Raw genomic sequence first — 21,589 nt, 5'->3', positions numbered from 1 at the left:
GAGTTGTTTTTAGTCAGCTGGTATTTCATAAGTATTTTGCTATAGGAAAAAATATATTAGGTGTTGTCCAATGCATGGCAAGATTTTAATTTGGAATACTATCGTAATGACCGTCTGGCGCGATAAATGTTCCCGGAGTAACCGGTTTCCTGCTCACGTTTAAATTAATACAGCGACATGAACGTCACATAATAATTTCATTGTTTACGTACTACAGGCACCGCCAAGCAGGCCTACATGGTAGTATGAGTAGGCAACTACAAACAAACCTCTGTGGCATCCTCATACATTGTTTGCAACGTTCTTCATCACATTAAACACCCAGTCTAAGGTTTGTCCCACCACCCTACTCGTAAGCATTTTTTCAAACAGCACATCGGTACACGGTGAATATAACATTCACTTACCTATTCTAGAAAAATGGTGCTTCATAAGGAGAGAAACGGACAGTCATACAGCACCAATGTTAAATAAGGCACGTCTAAAAATACACATTAAGTTGAGAGACTCCGTATTGTCTAAAAAAGCTGCATTCCTTATTTTCCTCGAACAGAGAAAGATTGAAATAAGAGCCGCAACGAGGTCTTTCCGCATTTGGATGCGGTCGTCATGAAATGTGATGTCATGGCTTTAAATTGCTCTCGACTCCCCGCTCTCATTGGGGCAGCCAATGTCTGTGTGGTACTCACATTTTATTTTGAAAACTAACCCAAACAAATCTTACTCCATTATTTTATTAACTACAAGACATCCCGTGGTACTATTATGTTGTTATAGTAAATGAATGACTACTATTCTATATACACTCTACAATAGCCTACTGTACAGCATACAAGCTACTATATGCTACCATACTATAATAAAGTATACTATAATATACTATTTTTTTAAAATAATCTTCTTTGAGATTATATCCAAGTGGTGTAAATGCTCAGAAAGTCCTGCGCTCCAGTCATGCAGTGATTTATTTCCCCATAATCTCTCGTGGACAGATCTACGTAAACATGATTGGAGCAGCTGACCAATTACGTGCGAGAGACTTTAGTTCTGGTTTAACCGACATTAATTTCCCCACCATGTAATTTGTTTTTTTACATGATAATTTCCCATTCACGTCATTCAGACACATGAACTCTATATACGTTTGACAAATAGAAGTGAGTGGTTTGAGCATGGTGAACCTGTGCATGTATAGAACTTCTAATGTAGATGCACAATTGTATTTCATGTACATTATAGACCTAGAGTTTGCTATCTCCTCAAATCCCTTGACTGCTTTGAGAGAGGTGGAAATGGAGGAGATATACGAGGTGGGATAAAGTTTTTGTTATGGCTAGTCAGACCCTAATAGCGTTTTCCCATACACTCAAACACCCATTCCCATCCTGCATCCTTTAATCTCCAGAATAACCACTAATAAACACTACCCACCATACATGTCTAATCAATCTCATGGGAATCAAAACAAAGAAAGTACATCAACACCCCATATTATGCTCTCTTTCACAACAAATGTTAACACCAGGTCTAGCATAGATGCAATTATGTCCTCAATTGAAAGGGTACTGTCCTAAGAAATTTTTGTTAAGAAGGCGCCCTCATGTGACGTAAAAGGGAACAGGCTCTGGCACACCAACATCAAAGCAGACCTCAGTTCAAATACTATTTGAGATCTTTCAAATGCTTTGAGCGTTTGCTTTATCCTGCCTGGAGTGCCAGGTGAGCAGGGTTTGCACTTTTGAGACTTTTCTATTGGTTCCATTGCAACAGGCAAGATCAATCAAGCACAGCTAAAGTATTTGAAATTATTTCAAATCATATTTGAATCCAGGTTTGCATCACAGTAAGGCTGTGATGGACAGAGTGGCAATTCCACAGTGTCCAATGTGAGTAGTGGTTGATGTTTATAATGGTGATTTCCGTAAGTAGGACAGATGTCTTGTCTCTAACACAGCACTGGGAGACCCATGGTTCTGTAAACAGGAAACAGATAAACGATATTCTGGCTTCCTCTCTGAGGTCTAAAAATACCTGACCTCAGGAAGATAGGGCATTGTGCTACTACACTGCATTCCACTGTCCTGACATCATTGTATATGTTTATTTAAAAATATACAAGGTGGGCATCTGAAGATAAATATAGTCCATGGGGCAGATCCCCAAATTTGGGCCGTCAGGTTCACTTGGGGTGACAATGTCTCATAGTGATTTTCTTGAAGGTCTATGTCCCTAGAGTTGTAAAATGTGTGCTAGCAGTGCAGTAATGGCGGCTTTCTCTGTGTTATCATGCTTTCTTTCATCCCTCCATCCCATACATTCTTCCCATAGGGATTTTACACTATGACAAACAATGTCAGTACACAACCAAATGAGCCAGGTGTGCCAGATTGGAAAGATGTTCAATTATTCACAGAACTGTGGTGAGAACGCGCCCTAAAAGCTGTCCGAACCGCTGATTTCTGAAGATGTTTTAATCCTTAATTGCAATATTTCATATTCAAAGTGAAAAGTCATGGATGTGAGCTATACAATGTTGGATACAATGGATACAATGTTATTCTATTAACTGTTTTCATAAAACAGAGGACTAGAAACGTGTAAAATGTTTACGTATTATCTTGATGATGAGAGCAACAAACCATTACACATAGTTAGTCTAATTTAAGATGTATTCTTACTATGGGGCCATAGCAGATTGGTCTGTTACTAGAATATCAAAAGTATAAAGTAATATAATTGGCCTCAACAGGCCCAACATGGGATTTTACTACATTGTAATGGAATGTACGGGTAGGTTTATAGTCCTCATAATGAAAACAGTTAAAAGGATAACATTGTATATCATTTTAATCAGCCCACATCCATAAATATTTACATGTATAAATACATTTTAAATGTTTGAAGATTAAATATTGCAATTAAGGAATCAAACATCTTTAAACATCTTCATCGACTGCTCAGGCAGTAGGAAGCTCTCTCATCCATTTATATACAGATGATACTGTCTTAGACTCAGCTGGCCCCTCCCCATATTTTGTGTTGAACGCTCTACAACAAAGCTTTCTTAGTGTTCAGCAAGCTTTCTCTACCCCTAACCTTTAAAGGGATGGAGGGATGAAAGAAAGAGTGCTAACAGAGAAAGCTGCCATTGCAGAACTGCTATCACACATTTTCCAACTCTAGGGACATACATTTTCAAGAAAATCACTATGAGACATCGTCAGCCCAAGTGAGCCCAACCAACCCCCCCCCCCTGGCCCATTGACTAATAAAACAGTTAAATCAAAGACCCCGTCAAATCTTTATTTATTTTTTATTTTTTAAATAATATCCCCCCCCCCCCCCCATTAAAATAAAATAAAATGTACACTCCAAAAGCAAACTTATACATACAAACAACAACTTACAGACACACACAAAGAATAACTACATCTTGTCTGCCCAGACCCGCATGCTCATACCCCCATCCAGAGTGCCTGCATTACTGTTTGCCACCTGGCCTTAAATTGTACCAATTTGTTTTCCTCGGTCGCCCATGCTATTTCAATATTTCAATAATAAATCATTAGATTTTTCCATTGTGTCTATGATGGCAGATTGATTGAATGCAGACCGTCAAATCAAAGGCTTTCCTTCGATATAAAGTTGTTTTTGATGAAAATGAAAATGTGTCAGTTTGTCACTTTCAGGAGGTTGGAGTAATAACATGTTCAACTACTTAAGACATTAGCTAGAATTTAGGTTGTGCCTTTAGAGTTAGAGAAAATTAACAACTAAGGAATCATTTGTAACTTCTCTCATTGACTTCTCAAACCCCAAACCCTGTGTCACGACTTCCTCCGAAGCTGCCTCCCCTCCATGTTCGGGCAGGCTTCGACGTTCGTCGTCACCGGTCTTCTAGCCACTGCCGCTCCATATCTCATCATTCCATTTGTCTTGTCTTGTCAATTACACACACCTGGTTCATATTCCCCTCATTAGTAGTGTTTAAGTGTTCCCTCTGCCCCCTTGTCCTTGTGGGTGATTGTTCATTGTGAGGATTAGTAGCGCGGTTGAGCTCAGTATTTATATATATATATGTTTGTTCCAGTGCGCCTGTTTTGCGCACTGGACTGGTTACGCTGGATTAATGAATAAACTCTGTATACTGTGATTTACCCTCCTGCGCATGACTCCTTCAAATCACGCATCACACCCTGGCCTGGTCTGCTTGGTCTGTTTCACAAGCGTTCCTGGAAGTCTAGTGATGTTGCACCTCTTGGTTTAGAAACTCTGGTTAAATTGAGTTGGGGTCACATTGGTTTTTGTACACAAATGCTAATAAGTTAGCATTTGGAGACAGTGGCCATTTAAACAAAATCAAAGCATGGGTTGCTGTCTTACCTTGTCCATAGACTGCTTACAGAGTAAGGAAACCAATTGTATTTTTTTAAATCTAGGTGAACTATTCCTTTAATGTAGGCTAGATGGTCTTATCACCAAGTGATGATGATAGGCTTTGAGTTGAGTAATGGTTACTCATTTGTTAAAGGCGTGGTGTGTTAACAACAATGAAAGTAAGAAAAACTGCATTAGATTAGGACCCCATCAAATTCAAGAAGCATTTAATTTTGAAGCCCATAATCTAAAGTGAAATCAAGAATATATGTAGTTATTTATATTTATAGTTACTTATTTCAACTATTGAAATATACCCCATAATGTTTAAAGCAAATTACTTAATGCATTAAATAGCTTATTACAACTGTCTTACCACATAACAAAAACAATTAAGGACTTAAATGTTTTGCTTCAACTGATGTAAAAATAAAAAAGCAACAATATTCTATTCTATTCTCCTCAGCTCTATTCTGCTCAGATCTAGCCTATTATATTATATTCTCTGCTCAGCTCAGCTCAGCTCTATTCTGCTTAGCTCCTCTATTCTATTCTATTCTATTCTGCTCAGATATAGGCATATTCTATTCTAACAATTTAGTTCAATGTTAAGTGTTGGCATTTTAGGATAAATGTGTATAATGCAAGTAAGAGTTGATAGATATTCTATTCTGCTCAGATCTATTCTATTTTAGAGCATTTTATCATTTTTGCCCACCAAAAACACTATCTCGATAGGAGTTTTGTACTGTGGTTTTCAGCACACTACTCCTCTAGATGAGACTTAGCTTACTCTGCACTCAACAGGCTTCACCTCTACCAGGAAAGTTGCTGTGTAGAGGAAGGATAGCATTGGCGACCCGTCATTCAGAGCCCTACCTGTTTTGAGCCCCACGTTTTTAGCAACAAAAAAATATATACAGTTGAAGTCGGAAGTTTACATACACTTAGGTTGGAATCATTAAAACTCGTTTTTCAACCACTCCACAAATATCTTGTTAACAAACTATAGTTTTTGCAAGTCGGTTAGGACATCTACTTTGTGCATGACACAAGTAATTTTTCCAACAATTGTTTACAGACAGATTATTTCACTTATAATTCACTGTATCACAATTACAATGGGTCAGAAGTTACATACACTAAGTTGACTGTGCCTTTAAACAGCTTGGAAAATTCCAGAAAATGATGTCATGGCTTTAGAAGCTTCTGATAGGCTAATTGACATCATTTGAGTCAATTGGAGGTGTACCTGTGGATGTATTTCAAGGCCTACCTTCAAACTCAGTGCCTCTTTGCTTGACATCATGGGAAAATCTAAAGAAATCAGCCAAGACCTCAGAAAATAAATTGTTGACCTCCACAAGTCTGGTTAATCCATGGGAGCAATTTCCAAACGCCTGAAGATACCACGTTCATCTGTACAAACAATAGTACGCAAGTATAAACACCATGGGACCACGCAGCCGTCATACCGTTCAGGAATGAGATGCGTTCTGTCTCCTAGAGATTAATGTACTTTTGTGCGAAAAGTGCAAATCAATCCCAGAACAACAGCAAAGGACCTTGTGAAGATGCTGGAGGAAAGAGGTACAAAAGTATCTATATCCACAGTAAAAAGAGTCCTATATCGACATAACCTGAAAGGCCGCTCAGCAAGGAAGAAGCCACTGCTCCAAAACCGCCATAAAAAAGCCAGACTATGGTTTGCAACTGCACATGGGGACAAAGATTGTACTTTTAGGAGAAATGTCCTCTGGTCTGATGAAACAAAAATAGAACTGTTTGGCCATAATGACCATCGTTATGTTTGGAGGAAAAAGGGGGTCGCTTGCAAGCCGAAGAACACCATCCCAACCGTGAAGCACGGGGGTGGCAGCATCATGCTGTGGGGGTGCTTTGATGCAGGAGGGACTGGTGCACTTCACAAAATAGATGGCATCATGAGGAAGGAAAAGTATGTGGATATATTGAAGCAACATCTCAAGACATCAGTCAGGAAGTTAAAGCTTGGTCGCAAATGGGTCTTCCAAATGGACAATGACCCCAAGCATACTTCCAAAGTTGTGGCAAAATGGCTTAAGGACAACAAGGTCAAGGTATTGGAGTGGCCATTACAAAGCCCTGACCTCAATCCTGTAGAAAATCTGAAAAAGCGTGTGCGAGCAAGAAGGCCTACAAACCTGACTCAGTTACACCAGCACTGTCAGGAGGAATGGGCCAAAATTCACTCAACTTATTGTGGGAAGCTTGTGGAAGGCTACCCGAAATGTTTGACCCAAGTTAAACAATTTAAAGGCAATGCTACCAAATACTAATTGAGTGTATGTAAACTTCTGACCCACTGGGAATGTGATGAAATAAATAAAAGCTGAAATAAATCATTCTCTCTACTATTATTCTGACATTTCACATTCTTAAAATAAAGTGGTGGTCCTAACTGACCTAAGACAGGGATTCTTTACTAGGATTAAATGTCAGGAATTGTGAAAAACTGAGTTTAAATGTATTTGGCTAAGGTGTATGTAAACTTCCGACTTCAACTGTATATACAGTACCAGTCAACAGTTTGGACACACCTACTCATTCAGGGGTTTTTCTTAATTTTTACTATTTTTTACATTGTAGAATAATAGTGAAGACATCAAAACTATTTTAAAAAACACATCATGTCAATCATGTAGTAACCAAAAAAGTGTTAAACAAATCAAAATATATTTTAGATTTTAGATTCTTAAAAGTAGCCACCCTTTGCCTTGATGACAGCTTTGCACACTCTTGGCATTCTCTCAACCAGCTTCAGCTGGAATGCTTTTCCAACAGTATTGAAGGAGTTCCCACATATGCTGAGCACTTGGTGGCTGCTTTTCCTTCACTCTGCAGTCCAACTCATCCCAAACCATCTCAATTGGGTTGAGGTCGGGTGATTGTGGAGGCCAGATCATCTGATGCAGCACTCCATCACTCTCCTTCTTGGTCAAATAGCCCTTACACAGCCTGGAGGTGTGTTGGGTCATTGTCCTGTTGAAAAACAAATGATAGTCCCACTAAGCGCGAACCAGATGGGATGGCGTATCACTGCAGAATGCTGTGGTAGCCATGCTGGTTAAGTGCGCCTTGAATTCTAAATAAATCACAGACAGTGTCACCAGCAAAGCACCCCCACACCATCACACCTCCTCCTCCATGCTTCACGGTGGGAACCACACATGTGGAGATCATCCGTTCACCTACTCTGCGTCTCACAAAGATACGGAGGTTGGAACCAAAAATCTCAAATTTGGACTCATCAGACCAAGGACAGATTCCCACCGGTCTAATGTCCATTGCTCGTGTTTCTTGGCCCAAGCAAGTCTCTTCTTCTTATTGGTGTCCTTTAGTGCTGGTTTCTTTGCAGCAATTCGACCATGAAGGCTTGATTCACGTAGTCTCATCTGAACAGTTGATGTTGAGATGTGTCTGTTACTTAAACTCTGTGAAGCATTTATTTGGGCTGCAATTTCTGAGGCTGGTAACTCTAAAGAACTTATCCTCTGCAGCAGAGGTAACTCTGGGTCTTCCTTTCCTGTGGCGGTCCTCATGAGAGCCAGTTTCATCATAGCACTTGATGGGTTTTGCGACTGCACTTGAATAAACTTTCAAAGTTCTTGAAATGTTCCGTATTGACTGACCTTCATGTCTTAAAGTAATGATGGACTGTTCTCTTTGCTTATTTGAGCTGTTCTTGCCATAATATGGACTTGGTCTTTTACCAAATAAGGCAATCTTCTGTATACCACCCCTACCTTGTCACAACACAACTGATTGGCTCAAATGCATTAAGAAGGAAAGAAATTCCACAAATTAACTTTTAACAAGGCACACCTGTTAATTGAAATGCATTACAGGTGACTACCTCATGAAGCTGGTTGAGAGAATGCCAAGAGTGTGCAAAGCTGTCATCAAGGCAAAGGGTGGCTACTTTGAAGAATCTCAAATATAAAATATATTTGGATTTGTTTAACACTTTTTGGGTTACTACATGATTCTATATGTGTTATTTCATAGTTTTGATGTCTTCACTATTATTCTACAATGTAGAAAATAGTAAAAATAAAGAAAAACCCCTGAATGAGTAGGTGTGTCCAAACTTTTGACTGGTACTGTATATATCTATTTTTGGGGGCTTGCGTGTTTTACATGTTATTTTGGCATGAATACTTGTCACATAACAGTTTGCAAACAAAGTAAAAAAAATATATATATCATTGAGTTAATAAAGCCGCATACAAACATTGTCTATTTTTTGCTTTATTGAGTAAGGCAGCTCCAGAATGCAGGTGTTTCAGCCTAGCTCAGTGCTCTCTGTGGTGGTGGGTCAGCCAGCAGAAAATACGGAGCGTAGGTGTTGGTAATGTTCTCTAGTTGTGCCGTGATTGGCTCAGTGTTCTGTCACTCATGGTGACACTACCTCACCGCCAAGTGTAGAGCTCGAAAATTCAAGCCCCTTGGGTGCTGCCATAGAGTTACATTAGAAGTGCCCATCCAAGAAGGCTCAAGGTCATTGGCCACAGATAAAATGACATCAAATAATTTATTTTTTTATTTTTTTATTTTTTATTTCACCTTTATTTAACCAGGTAAGCCAGTTGAGAACAAGTTCTCATTTACAACTGCGACCTGGCCAAGAAAAAGCAAAGCAGTGCGATAAAAACAACAACACAGAGTTACATATGGGGTAAAACAAAACATAAAGTCAAAAATACAACAAAATATATATACAGTAGCTTTGATTGGAATGATCATGTCAACATCATACTTTCAAAATGTTAGCTAGCAGTCATCATCATGAATCAAGTCGACAATCTACTGGAAAATCAATTTTAATCCTTGTCATATGAAGAGAAATTATAGATAAAATGTATGGGTGCTCATCGGCCATTGGACATAAACAAGTTGGAAATCGCAAATTCAACAATGAGTGGTTTGGAAGGAATTAGTGGCTAACTGCAAGCATTGCAAAGCAATCACTATCCTGCTATTCAGTGGAGTGGCTGAGTGGTCCCAAGTCTGAGATTAAGGATCTATTTTGCAAGTTTAAAATGATAAACATTCAACATTGGCTGCTGTCAATGAAGCATGATTTGTGCCACGCTCAAAACAACTGTTAACTCAGAACTGCGAAATCTGACTTCAGTGAGTTCAAGACAACTGGGTACTCGGGAAAAACAACTGGGAAAATGTGAACGGTCATCCAACTCAGAATTGTAAATCCGGAACTTGAGCCTCTTTCTATGCCTACGACCTGAAGATCACTGACGTCATCATGATTCAACCTTGTTTTTTTTCCGAGTTCCCAGTTGTCTTGAAAGCACCATAAATCCAGAGAATAACAGACTTTGATGATGAAGTTTGATGACAAAATTTGCCACGAAGGACCACCGCGCCACCTTCCTGTTCAAGTGGGCACAGCACAACAAGGTGAGTCCAAAAATGTATTGTATGCTGCTGCATAAATTATGTAATATGCCAGGGAGATGTGCATACTGTAACTAAGAAAGTAATACTAAGTGTATGTTGTGTAGTAAGCTGTTAGTAGCCCATGTGCTTCACCCTAATAATTTGGTGTATTTTCCCCTCTTAATTTCGCCTATTGTTCTGACTTGGTGGTGCACATGTAGCCTATAACCTATTTTAGACAAATGTAATCATCGAATATTGTAAGAGCTTTCATTGTCTGCTTATATGCCCCCTTTATTTATCCTACGGTTCTGACTTGGTGTACAGAGAGAACACTGTAAGAACGGTCCATGTTCTGAATTCTGTCGCTGTACATTTCAAAAGTGCTGAAAAAATAGTTATTGACTACGTCCGTCCAAGCTCGCTAATTAATGTCTTAATCGAAATAACGGATTGCCTCTTATCCGCTTGTCGCTGCCAGACAAGGCTCCGCTGATAGCCAGGTGTAGCAGTGGTAAGGTGTTGGGACTGCCGTTGGGACTCTGCTGTTGGGACAGCTTTATGTAGGCCCTAACAGTTTGTGGGCACCGTTTGTCACCGTTATAGTGCAATTAATGTATTGTTTAGTGTTGTGTTGTGTAGTGGCTTTGCTGACATGCATCCCACATATACATATTTTTTCCCCCACCAACATTTACAGTGGGGAAAAAAAGTATTTAGTCAGCCACCAATTGTGCAAGTTCTCCCACTTAAAAAGATGAGAGAGGCCTGTAATTTTCATCATAGGTACACGTCAACTATGACAGACAAAATGAGGAAAAAAAAATCAGAAAAAAATTTGTTATGAATTTATTTGCAAATTATGGTGGAAAATAAGTATTTGGTCAATAACAAAAGTTTCTCAATACTTTGTTATATACCCTTTGTTGGCAATGACACAGGTCAAACGTTTTCTGTAAGTCTTCACAAGGTTTTCACACACTGTTGCTGGTATTTTGGCCCATTCCTCCATGCAGATCTCCTCTAGAGCAGTGATGTTTTGGGGCTGTCGCTGGGCAACACAGACTTTCAACTCCCTCCAAAGATTTTCTATGGGGTTGAGATCTGGAGATTAGCTAGGCCACTCAAGGACCTTGAAATGCTTCTTACGAAGCCACTCCTTCGTTGCCCGGGCGGTGTGTTTGGGATCATTGTCATGCTGAAAGACCCAGCCACGTTTCATCTTCAATGCCCTTGCTGATGGAAGGAGGTTTTCACTCAAAATCTCACGATACATGGCCCCATTCATTCTTTCCTTTACACGGATCAGTCGTCCTGGTCCCTTTGCAGAAAAACAGCCCCAAAGCATGATGTTTCCATCCCCATGCTTCACAGTAGGTATGGTGTTCTTTGGATGCAACTCAGCATTCTTTGTCCTCCAAACACGACGGGTTGAGTTTTTGCCAAAAAGTTCTATTTTGGTTTCATCTGACCATATGACATTCTCCCAATCCGCTTCTGGATCATCCAAATGCACTCTAGCAAACTTCAGACGGGCCTGGACATGTACTGGCTTAAGCAGGGGGACACGTCTGGCACTGCAGGATTTGAGTCCCTGGAGGCGTAGTGTGTTACTGATGGTAAGCTTTGTTACTTTGGTCCCAGCTCTCTGCAGGTCATTCACTAGGTCCCCCCGTGTGGTTCTGGGATTTTTGCTCACCGTTCTTGTGATCATTGTGACCCCACGGGGTGAGATCTTGCGTGGAGCCCCAGATCGAGGTAGATTATCAGTGGTCTTGTATGTCTTCCATTTCCTAATAATTGCTCCCACAGTTGATATCTTCAAACCAAGCTGCTTACCTATTGCAGATTCAGTCTTTCCAGCCTGGTGCAGGTCTACAATTTTGTTTCTGGTGTCCTTTGACAGCTCTTTGGTCTTGGCCATAGTGGAGTTTGGAGTGTGACTGTTTGAGGTTGTGGACAGGTGTCTTTTATACTGATAACAAGTTCAAACAGGTGCCATTAATACAGGTAACGAGTGGAGGACAGAGGAGCCTCTTAAAGAAGAAGTTACAGGTCTGTGAGAGCCAGAAATCTTGCTTGTTTGTAGGTGACCAAATACTTATTTTCCACCATAATTTTCAAATAAATTCATTAAAAATCCTACAATGTGATTTTCTGGAGAAAAAAAATCTCAATTTGTCTGTCATAGTTGACGTGTACCTATGATGAAAATTACAGGCCTCTCTCATCTTTTTAAGTGGGATAACTTGCACAATTGGTGGCTGACTAAATACTTTTTTTCCCCACTGTACATGCTAAAATCGCCACTGAAGGATAGAGTAGCCTACTTTTACCAGTAGACAATTGGGTAAAAAACTGTCAATCTGTTACCGTCCCAGAACTCCAAATTACGAGATAGGACAACGCAGTCGATATCTCAACTAAAAAGACAAAGGATAAACAGCGGCATTTGTCAGGCAGGTATAGTCGCAATGCAATTTAAAACTAGAAAGCCTGAAGTAATTTTTTGTGGAACAACACTCTGGTAAGCCGAGTGGGCTCCCGTGTGGCGCAGCGATCTAAGGCACTGCATCTCAGTGCTTGAGGCGTCACTACAGACCCCCTGGTTCGATTCCAGGCTGTATCACAACTGGCCGTGATTGGGAGTCCCATAGGGCGGCGCACAATTGGCCCAGCGTCGTCCGGGTTTGGCCGGTGTAGGCCGTCATTGTAAATAAGAATTTGTTCTTAACTGACTTGCCTAGTTAAATAAAGGTTTAAAAAGAAAAAAAGCCGCTCTGATGTGACCACTTTGTATACAGATGTCTATATAGATTCCATACAGGACGGGGTCGTATTGTCTTGTGGTAGGCTATAGCTCACGACCTAGGGACAGGAGCGGGGTTGAACACTCATGGGTGGACTATATAAGTGGGGGAGGGGTTGATAACGTATTAAATGGTTATTACATATTTATGGTATATAGGCATTATGTCAGTGGTCACCAATCTTCAAGGCATTCCTAGTCGATCACCAAATATTTCTGTAGAAAAGCCAACAGTAAAGGCTTGCGCTGTTGGTGGTAGGTGCACTTGATTCACCGGGTATGCAAAATGTTCCCATTTTGAGCAATTTCAGTCGTCTGAAAAGACTAACTCCGCGCGGACCGGGAGATCTGTGGCTAAATCCAGTGCGCCTACCGTGCTGGCCAATTGGATTGCTCAAATCACTGTGCATACAGTTTCCACAACCCCAGCCACAGCAAAGTTTAATACAAGCCTATGTGAGATTCATAACTTTTGAAACCTTGAGCAGAGAGAGAGACTGTCAAAGAATACAGCAAAGAGCTGATGTTTTTATGAGTGAGTTCATGTCTAAGTTTTTATTCAGCACAGCACAGCATAGTCAAAGCTGTTTTCAAAGCTTTTTTATTCAACACTATTACAAAACATAAAACGTGCTTCTCCCTACTTCCCCTGGCGCTGCAATGAATGAGTAGCCAAGTGTATCGATAGTCATGCGTTTTTTATTATTATTAGCAGCTCGTCGTGGCTACTCCGCGTTGCGTCGTGCGTAAGAACAGCCCTTAGCAGTGGTATATTGGCCATATACCACACCCCCTCGGGCCTTATTGCTTAATTATACAACTACCATTTTTGCCAAAGCAGAGATGCTGAACAAACGTTTTTGCTTGCACTTCAGATGTCTATATCGGTCCGCTAATACTAGTAAAGGCCCAGCGCACTACTTTTGTGAAAAAAATATTAGTTTCCTAAAACCCTCAACAACCCTACTTCCCGTGGCTATGCGGTGTCCCCTCTCTCTGGTCAGTCTCACTGGAGGCGGACCATCTGCTGCTCTCTCACTCCCTCCGCTGAGACTAATGTTATGTTCAAAACAACTGGGAACTCGGAAATCTCTGAGTTAACAACAATGACCAGAAACTGCCATGTGGGTAATCGTAAGTGGCTTGTTTCTGCTAGTTTCATCTTGTTCTTGATATCATGTCTTGTTTTGTGGTGTTTTGACTGATTTAATGTCAATGCTAATATGGCAAAAAATGTGCTAGCTAGCTAACCAATAACTGTAACGATGTATTTAAGAAACAACAAGTGTTCATTGTGCAAATGTACTTATGTTTTAAACATTGTCAACAATCTAAGCCAACCCAGTCTTGTTTTGCCGCATAGTTGCACACGTGTCAGTTTTGTTGATAAACAACCAACACCTCTATAGTAAACTTAAATTAGTCTTTGAGGCCAGGCTGGGGTAGGCTAGGCCTAAATTATAAACTCAGTGTTGCAGAGAAAGATGAGAAAGCGAAAGTCTGTTTTGAAAGTTATTGTCTGCTACATTTGCCACAGAATTATTGAAGGTAATGATTATTTTTATTTTCTCTCATTGTTCAGTTGTTCATCTCTTATTTGTTGCATGCTAACAAATAAGAGATGTTTATATAAATCAGATTTTACTAAGTAGCCCAGGCTAGTAATGCTTCCTAACTAGTGGCTATTCGCTTTGGATCTAGATTAAAATTGATTGTACACAGCAGCATGCAAACGTGGAGATATATTTTGATTCACATGGGTTTCACTGGTGTGACAGGTTGCCATTATGATAAAAGTCTAAATTCTGGCATAGGCCTACATCTGTTGTTTTTTGTCTTGTAGATTTCCATTTTTCATCTGACAGATGGGTCCCATTGTCCTTGAGAGGGGTACCTCTCTCTCCCCCCTCCTCTCCCCCATCCTCCTCTCCCCCATCCTCCTCTCCCCAGCTGTCACTTGAACCCCCTTTTCCCATGTCCACCCAACCTCAGTGTCCCCAAAACCCCCTCTCAAGGACTTTCTGAATCAGATGGTGAGTGTGGACGGTGCCATGGTGAAGTTTGAGATCTGCGACACGGCTGGTCAGGAGTGCTACCACAGCCTGGCACCTATGTGCTACAGAGGAGCCCAGGCAGCCATAGTGGTCTATGACATCACCAACACAGTATGAACATCTTAGATGATAACATCTCCCTCTCTGTTTCAAATGCTCTGTCTCCCCCTTTATCTCTCTCTCACAATCCTCTTCAGCCCTTCTCCTTCCTGCATAATGACTCCCATCTTTTCCCTGTTAATCTCTTCACCTTTCCTCTCACTTTTTCCACTAATTTGTAGTGAAGTAATTCACCAACAATGCTAAGCATCTGTTAATAATTCTCGCCAGAAATGTCACATATATCCCGCATTTACAGTATACCACTGTGCAGAGGTTTGAGACAGATGTTTTTAGAAGGACATTCCTACAGGTCTAGCAGTACATCTTCCCTGTTCCTTCTGGCCATATCTCATCTTTATTTTCTATTCTGGATAGGAGACCTTTGTACGAGCCAAAGCCTGGGTGAGCGAGCTCCAGAAACAGTCTGTTAACAGAGCGGTGGAGTATACGGTAGGCTCCTGTGTGTATACCTCACACCCAAGATAGCCAGATAATGGCCAAATGCTTGTGCAGTGATGTGTGTGTAACAGGTCTGTGGTGTTTTTTCAGGATGGTCAGGGCTAAGTTGCTGACAACAGTCTTTTCTTCATGGAGTCCTCTGCCAAGACAGCCAGGAATGTCAACAACCTCTTCCTGGTCATAGGTGAGTCACATCTGACACGCCATCATCCAAATTCATAGGGTTGAAATGGGCTGGAGATGATACTGTGGCCTTCTTTCTCAAGGACTTCAATATTCAATGTTATATAGCAATGTTATGGGACAAAACTATTCAAAACAAATCAACCCAAACAAATCATAATTCCTTTGACAGAGCATTTGTTTTTGCCATGGATAGTTTACTCCTCATCATGACACCGCTAAGGGATAATGTCCCTATATAGCCACAAGAGGGTGATAAAACCTCATGGTGTACACAATATGAGCAGCTATCAATCACCTTGTTTATACTGTTGCCATCTCAACTATAAGCAACACATACTATAATTGTTATATGTGGTCCTCTATGTTGATATGCAGTACCATGATTTGTTGTCTGTCTTTTTTCTAGCCAAGAAACTGCCCAAGAGTGAGCCACTGGGTGGAGTAGCGGGTAGTGCTCGGGTTCGAGGAGGACCTCCAGTGGATCTCAGGCAACCTACCCAAACAAGTCCAGCCCAGTGCTGTGGAAACTGAGGAGGGAACGGGGGAGAAGAGGAGAAGCAAACTGAGTGTACAACGGGACCAAATGAAAGTGTTTCACAGCAAGCTCACAACTGAGGGAGCAGGGAAGGCTAAATAGATTTTCCAGAGAAAAGAAGGGAGAGTGGAAGAGAGATAGAAGTGCAGCATGAAAATGAAAGAGGGAGTTAAAGGAATTATAAGGGACAAATATATAGAGCAATGGGAGGAAAACAACACTGGAATAAGATTAACTTCTATCTTGTCAACACTACTGGACAGCCACTGATAAATACACGAATGGTCTGTGATCCATACACTCTTTAGTCTTAGGCTTTATAACACTCCTGTAACCTTTCCATATTTTCATGGGTATATTTAATATTATGATAATAATTCAGAAAATGTCGTAAGAATGGAAAGAGATCAAGGGATGATATTGGATTTTTTTATTTCGAGCTCCAAGGCTGACTTGAAAGTGATAATGGAGGCTTCATTTACCAATCGGTTTCATATTAATTGATAATCACTTCAAAACGTCAGCTGAATTTTGTAACAATTACTTTGTTCGTGAGGTCAGTAGCTAGGTTTCCATCTAATTGGTGACAGATTTTCATGCGAATATTCTAAAGTCTGCAAAGAACTAAATGCGCAATATCCATCAAATTGACTTGTTGTGGATAAAAGGCTGTGCTTGATGATGTAGTGCACATAAAAATACCTTTTGCGTTTAAATTCCCAAGTACCAAATAAAACATTCAAGTGAAATAGGTTTCCATCGCATTTTAAACTTACAAAAAATGTTGCGTTATATACTGAATGTGCCCACTCTGGTATTGGCATGTGCGCTCTAGCCAACAGCTCGCAGATACAGTGTGGGTATAGCCTACATCAGTGGTTCCCAACCTTTTTAGGTTACTGTACCACCAACTGAATTTTGCTCTGTCAGGGTTACCCCTGAAGTACACTACATGACCAAAAGTATGTGGACACCTGCTCGTCTAATATTTAATTTCAGATTCATGGGCATTAATATGGAGTTGGTCCCCCTTTGCTGCTATAACAGCTTACACTCTTCTGGGAAGGCTTTCCACTAGATGTTAGAACATTGCTGCAGGGACTTGCTTCCATTCAGCCACAAGAGCATTAGTGAGGTCGGGCACTGATGTTGGGTGAATAGGCCTGGCTCGCAGTCACCATTCCAATTCATCCCAAAGGTGTTCGATGGGGTTGAGGTCAGGGCTCTGTGCAGGCCAGCCAAGTTCTTCCACACCGATCTCGACAAACCATTTCTGTATGGACCTCACTTTGTGCATGGGGGCAATGTCATGCTGAAACAGAAAAGGGCCTTCCCCAAACTGTTGCCACAAAGTTTGAAGCAAATAATCGTCTAGAATGTAATTGTATGCTGTAGCGTTAAGATTTCCATTCACTGGAACTAAGGGGCCAGAACCATGAAAAACAGCCCCAGACAATTATTACTCCTCCACCAAACTTTACAGTTGGCACTATGCATTCAGGCAGGTAGCGTTCTCGTGGCATCCACCAAACCCAGATTTGTCAGTCGGACTGCCAGATGGTGAAGCGTGATTCATCACTCCAGAGAACGTGTTTCCACTGCTCCAGAGTCCAATTCCAGCAAGCTTTACACCACTCCAGCCGACGCTTGGCATTGCTCATGGTGATCTTAGGCTTGTGTGCGGCTGCTCGGCCATGGAAACCAAATATGACGCACTGACTTGTTGGAAAGGTGGCATCCTATGACAGTGCCACGTTGAAAGTCACTGAGCTCTTCACTAAGGCCATTCTACTGCCAATGTTTGTCTATAGAGATTGCATAGATTTTATACACCTGTCAGCAACGGGTGTGGCTGAAATAGCTGAATCCACTAATTTGAAGGGGTGTCCACATACTTTTGTATATATAGTGTACCGCATGTGCATTTTACCAGTAGGCCTATGGTCTCATGAGTCTTATCAAGTACCCCCTGTGGATCGGCCAAGTACCCTAGTACCCCTGGTTGGGAAACACTAGCCTACATGATGAGATTATTATGGGAAAAATAGCAAGATTATATTTTTTTGTCAAATGGCAGCCAAGTGTCGATGATCATGTCACCAGAATAAGAATCTTGATATTTATTGGAAAGGAGCATCAAGCTCATCACCTTGCACTTTCACCACCCTGTGAAGTTCATCATAACTTATTTCATATGTAGCCTAATAAACTGCATGCTTTTCTGATGAGTCGTAGTGGGAGGACCACACAACATCATCGCGTGACTTCAAGTTTACTTCGATATGATGGTTATTATATCAATATACAGGCCTGTATGACATTTTTTACCCGACATGTACATTACTGACATAAAAAGGTTGGATGGAAACCTGGCTAGTGTGAACTATTTATACCAGGGTATGTTTTGGGCAGTGTCATAACCCTTTGACTTTTGGGGGTGAAGTAAGTGAACGGGTACACATGCAGCTGTGGGAAGGGTGGAAGTGACCTTGTACGGGTCGGAAAAGGAGGGGTGACCAGCCACTCCATGCTCAAAGACAGACAAATGAGTACCTTTAAATTGTATTTTTACACTCATCAGTTCTCCCAGTAGGCTACAAATGGAAGGCCAATGGAACACATGCTGCGACACTGCTTCTTATGTTTCAGTCCATGACAAGGCATGTTGTTTTACCACAGACACATTGCTCACTGCAAATATTACAGTGGTAAAGTTTCATATAATCCGCTGTTTCTGTGTATTATGTTTTATAAAAACACAAAGTAGCCTATATATTTTTCTAATGGTGTTCCAATATACAATTATAATAAGCACTATATGCCCACTGGATTTCATTTCAAGTCTTGTATTATCAAGCTTTTTATCACAATGTGCATTGGCCCATGTATGCATATCCTGTATTGCAGTCCAAATGTCTTGTATGTTTACAAATTAAGTGCCTTTCTTATTGAATCTGTTACTTGTTGTTTGTATTGTCTATTCATGTGCAGTTTGATAATAAATCATTATTTTAACGTGACAAAATAAAATGTAAGATGAAATAGAAATAGAATGGCGCTGTACAAAATATTTATTCTTTAAAAGAATAGAATTCATTCAAAAAATACATACTTTATCTTAACTATTTGGTGAAAATATGATAATAAAGCATAAGCATTACCACTGAGGAAGGTATATATGTTTTTTTCCTTCTTTTTTTGTTGCCATTTTAGATCATGATGCAGCAAATCCTGTTTGGAAGTGCAAATCACAAAACTAGTTGTGCAAACTTACAATAGCAGAAGCATGCTGAAATAACACACACTTTGTGCCAAGACCCTGCTGAAAAACAACTTTTGTATCAAAGACAGTTGTTTTCAGAAAAAATACCTAAAACGTTAAAGATAAATTGTGACATCAAGGAGTATTAGAGATATAAAACACATAACAGGTAGTATTGCACGTTTAGAAACCTCCAGAGTACATATAGTGCCTTCAGAAAGTATTCATACCCCTTGACTTTTTCCACATTGTTGAGTTACAACCTGAATTTAAAATTGATTAAATTGAGATTGTGTCACTGATCTACACAGAATACCCCATAATGTCAATTTGGAATTATGTTTTTAGAAATGTTTACAAATTAATTAAAAATGAAAAGCTGAAATGTCTTGAGTCAATAAGTATTCAACACTTTCGTTATGGAAAGCCTAAATAAGTTCAGGAGTAAAAATGTGCTTAACAAGTCAGATAATAAGTTGCATGGACTCTATTTGCGATTATAGTGTTTAGCATGATTTTTAAATGACTACCCCATCTCTGTACCACACACATACAATTATCTGTAAGGTCGCTCAGTCGAGCAATGAATTTCAAGGACAGATTCAACCACAAAGACCAGGGAGGTTTTCCAATGGTTCGCAAAGAAGGGCACCTATTGGTAGATGGGTAAAAAAGCAGACATTGAATATCCCTTTGAGCATGGTGCAGTTATTACACTTTGGATGGTGTATCAATACACCCAGTCACTACAAAAAGTACAGGCGCCCTTCCTAAGGAAAGGTAGGAAACCGCTCAGCGATTTCACCATGAGGCCAAAACAGTGACAGAGTTTAATGGCTGTGATAGGAGATAACTGAGGATGGATCAACAACATTGTAGTTACTCCACAATACTAACATAAATGACAGTGAAAACAAGGTAGCCTGTACAGAATAAACGAGGGAGTCTTTTTGGGGATAAAAATAAATGGAATAGAGCTAAGCACAGGTAAAATCTTCGAGGGAAAACTTGGTCCAGTCTGCTTTCCAACAGACACTGGGAGACAAATTCCTCTTTCAGCAGGACAATTACCGAAAACACAAGGCCAAATATACACTGGAGTTGCGTACCAAGACGACATTGAATGTTCCTGAGTGGCTTTGTTACAGTTTTGACTTAAATCGTCTTGAAAGTCTATGGCAAGACTTGAAAATGGCTGTCTAGCAATGATCAACAACCAACATGACAGAGCTTTAAGAATTTTTTTAAGAATAATGGACAAATATTGTATAATCCAGGTGTGAAAAGCTCTTAGAGACTTACCTAGAAAGACTCACAGCTGTAATCGCTGCCAAACGTGATTCTAACATGTATTGACTCAGGGGGTTGAATACTTATCTAATCAAGATATTAGTGTTTTATATAAATAAATAAATAAAAAAGATAGACTTCTTCTTCCACTTTGACAGAGTCTTGTGTAGATCGTTGACATAAATGACAATTAAATCCATTCCACTTTGTAACAACAAAATGTGGAAAAAGTCAAGGGGTGCGAATACTTTCTGAAGACTATCTCCTGCAGAAACAGACATTCAGGCAATAGAAACAGAATAGAAAACACAAATCACAAGTATCAAAGTCAGAAAGCAACATACTGAAATAATTCCTAACTTGACATCCATTTAACCCCCACCCCCTCCCTTATCTACAAGAGCTGCATTCTAACTTGAGAAACAAAGTCTAACACACAAAAGCTAATGTTGAAGGCATTGTAAGATTTGGACCCAAGTTCATTCTACAAACGCAGTAAAAAGACAGTAGCTGTGGAAACTGTGCAAATTTAAAAAAAAGGTGAGGATTGGAAAACAGATCAATTCCATTTGACCTCACTAGCGTCAAACATGGGCAGGAATGTTGATAAAGGATGTGTCCCAAATGACACCTTATTCCCTTTATAGTGCACTACTTGAACCGAGTCAAAGATAATGCACTAAATAGGGAATAAGGTGCCTTTGGGACTCTGACAAAATCTCCTAAGAAGATTAATAGGTAGCAATGTTTATGTAACTCTTTCCAAGTCAAAAGATTATCCTCAGATTGTGTTAATGGTTATGGGTAGAGAGAGAAGAAAAACAAAGGATACATTGTCCAGCAATGCCAGATACAAAATATTAACATGTAAGGTTAATTCAGTAGTTTCACTGCAACTGTGCAAACATGACCTGACCTTACAAGCACTGAGTAGCATGCAGTACTGTTACTGTACATCAAAATTATTATCAGGTATCCTTAAAGGTTTACTATTAAATGGAATGTCGATACTTTTTCAATCATGCTAGTATTGTACTATGTTCAACTTCAAACAATGGACATCTGATAACTAAAGC

General features: G+C 40.1%; 1 pseudogene across 1 annotated transcript in view; it reads left to right on the top strand.

The window, feature by feature from the left end:
* Positions 1 to 15,957, top strand: part of LOC311138820 (ras-related protein Rab-5B-like) — a 28,510-nt pseudogene extending 12,553 nt beyond the window's left edge. Inside the window, exons 2-5 of the transcript in view lie at positions 14,618 to 14,790; positions 15,157 to 15,231; positions 15,331 to 15,424; positions 15,833 to 15,957. The product of the transcript in view is annotated as a ras-related protein Rab-5B-like (transcript). The remainder of the gene's footprint in view (positions 1 to 14,617; positions 14,791 to 15,156; positions 15,232 to 15,330; positions 15,425 to 15,832) is intronic.
* The last annotated feature ends 5,632 nt before the right edge of the window (positions 15,958 to 21,589 follow it).

This window comes from Coregonus lavaretus (genome assembly GCF_964263955.1).
Source record: "Coregonus lavaretus genome assembly, chromosome: 12".
Classification (NCBI taxonomy): Eukaryota; Metazoa; Chordata; class Actinopteri; order Salmoniformes; family Salmonidae; genus Coregonus; species Coregonus lavaretus.
Note: the sequence above shows the minus strand (reverse complement) of the source record. Positions and strands in the feature narration are given on the sequence as shown.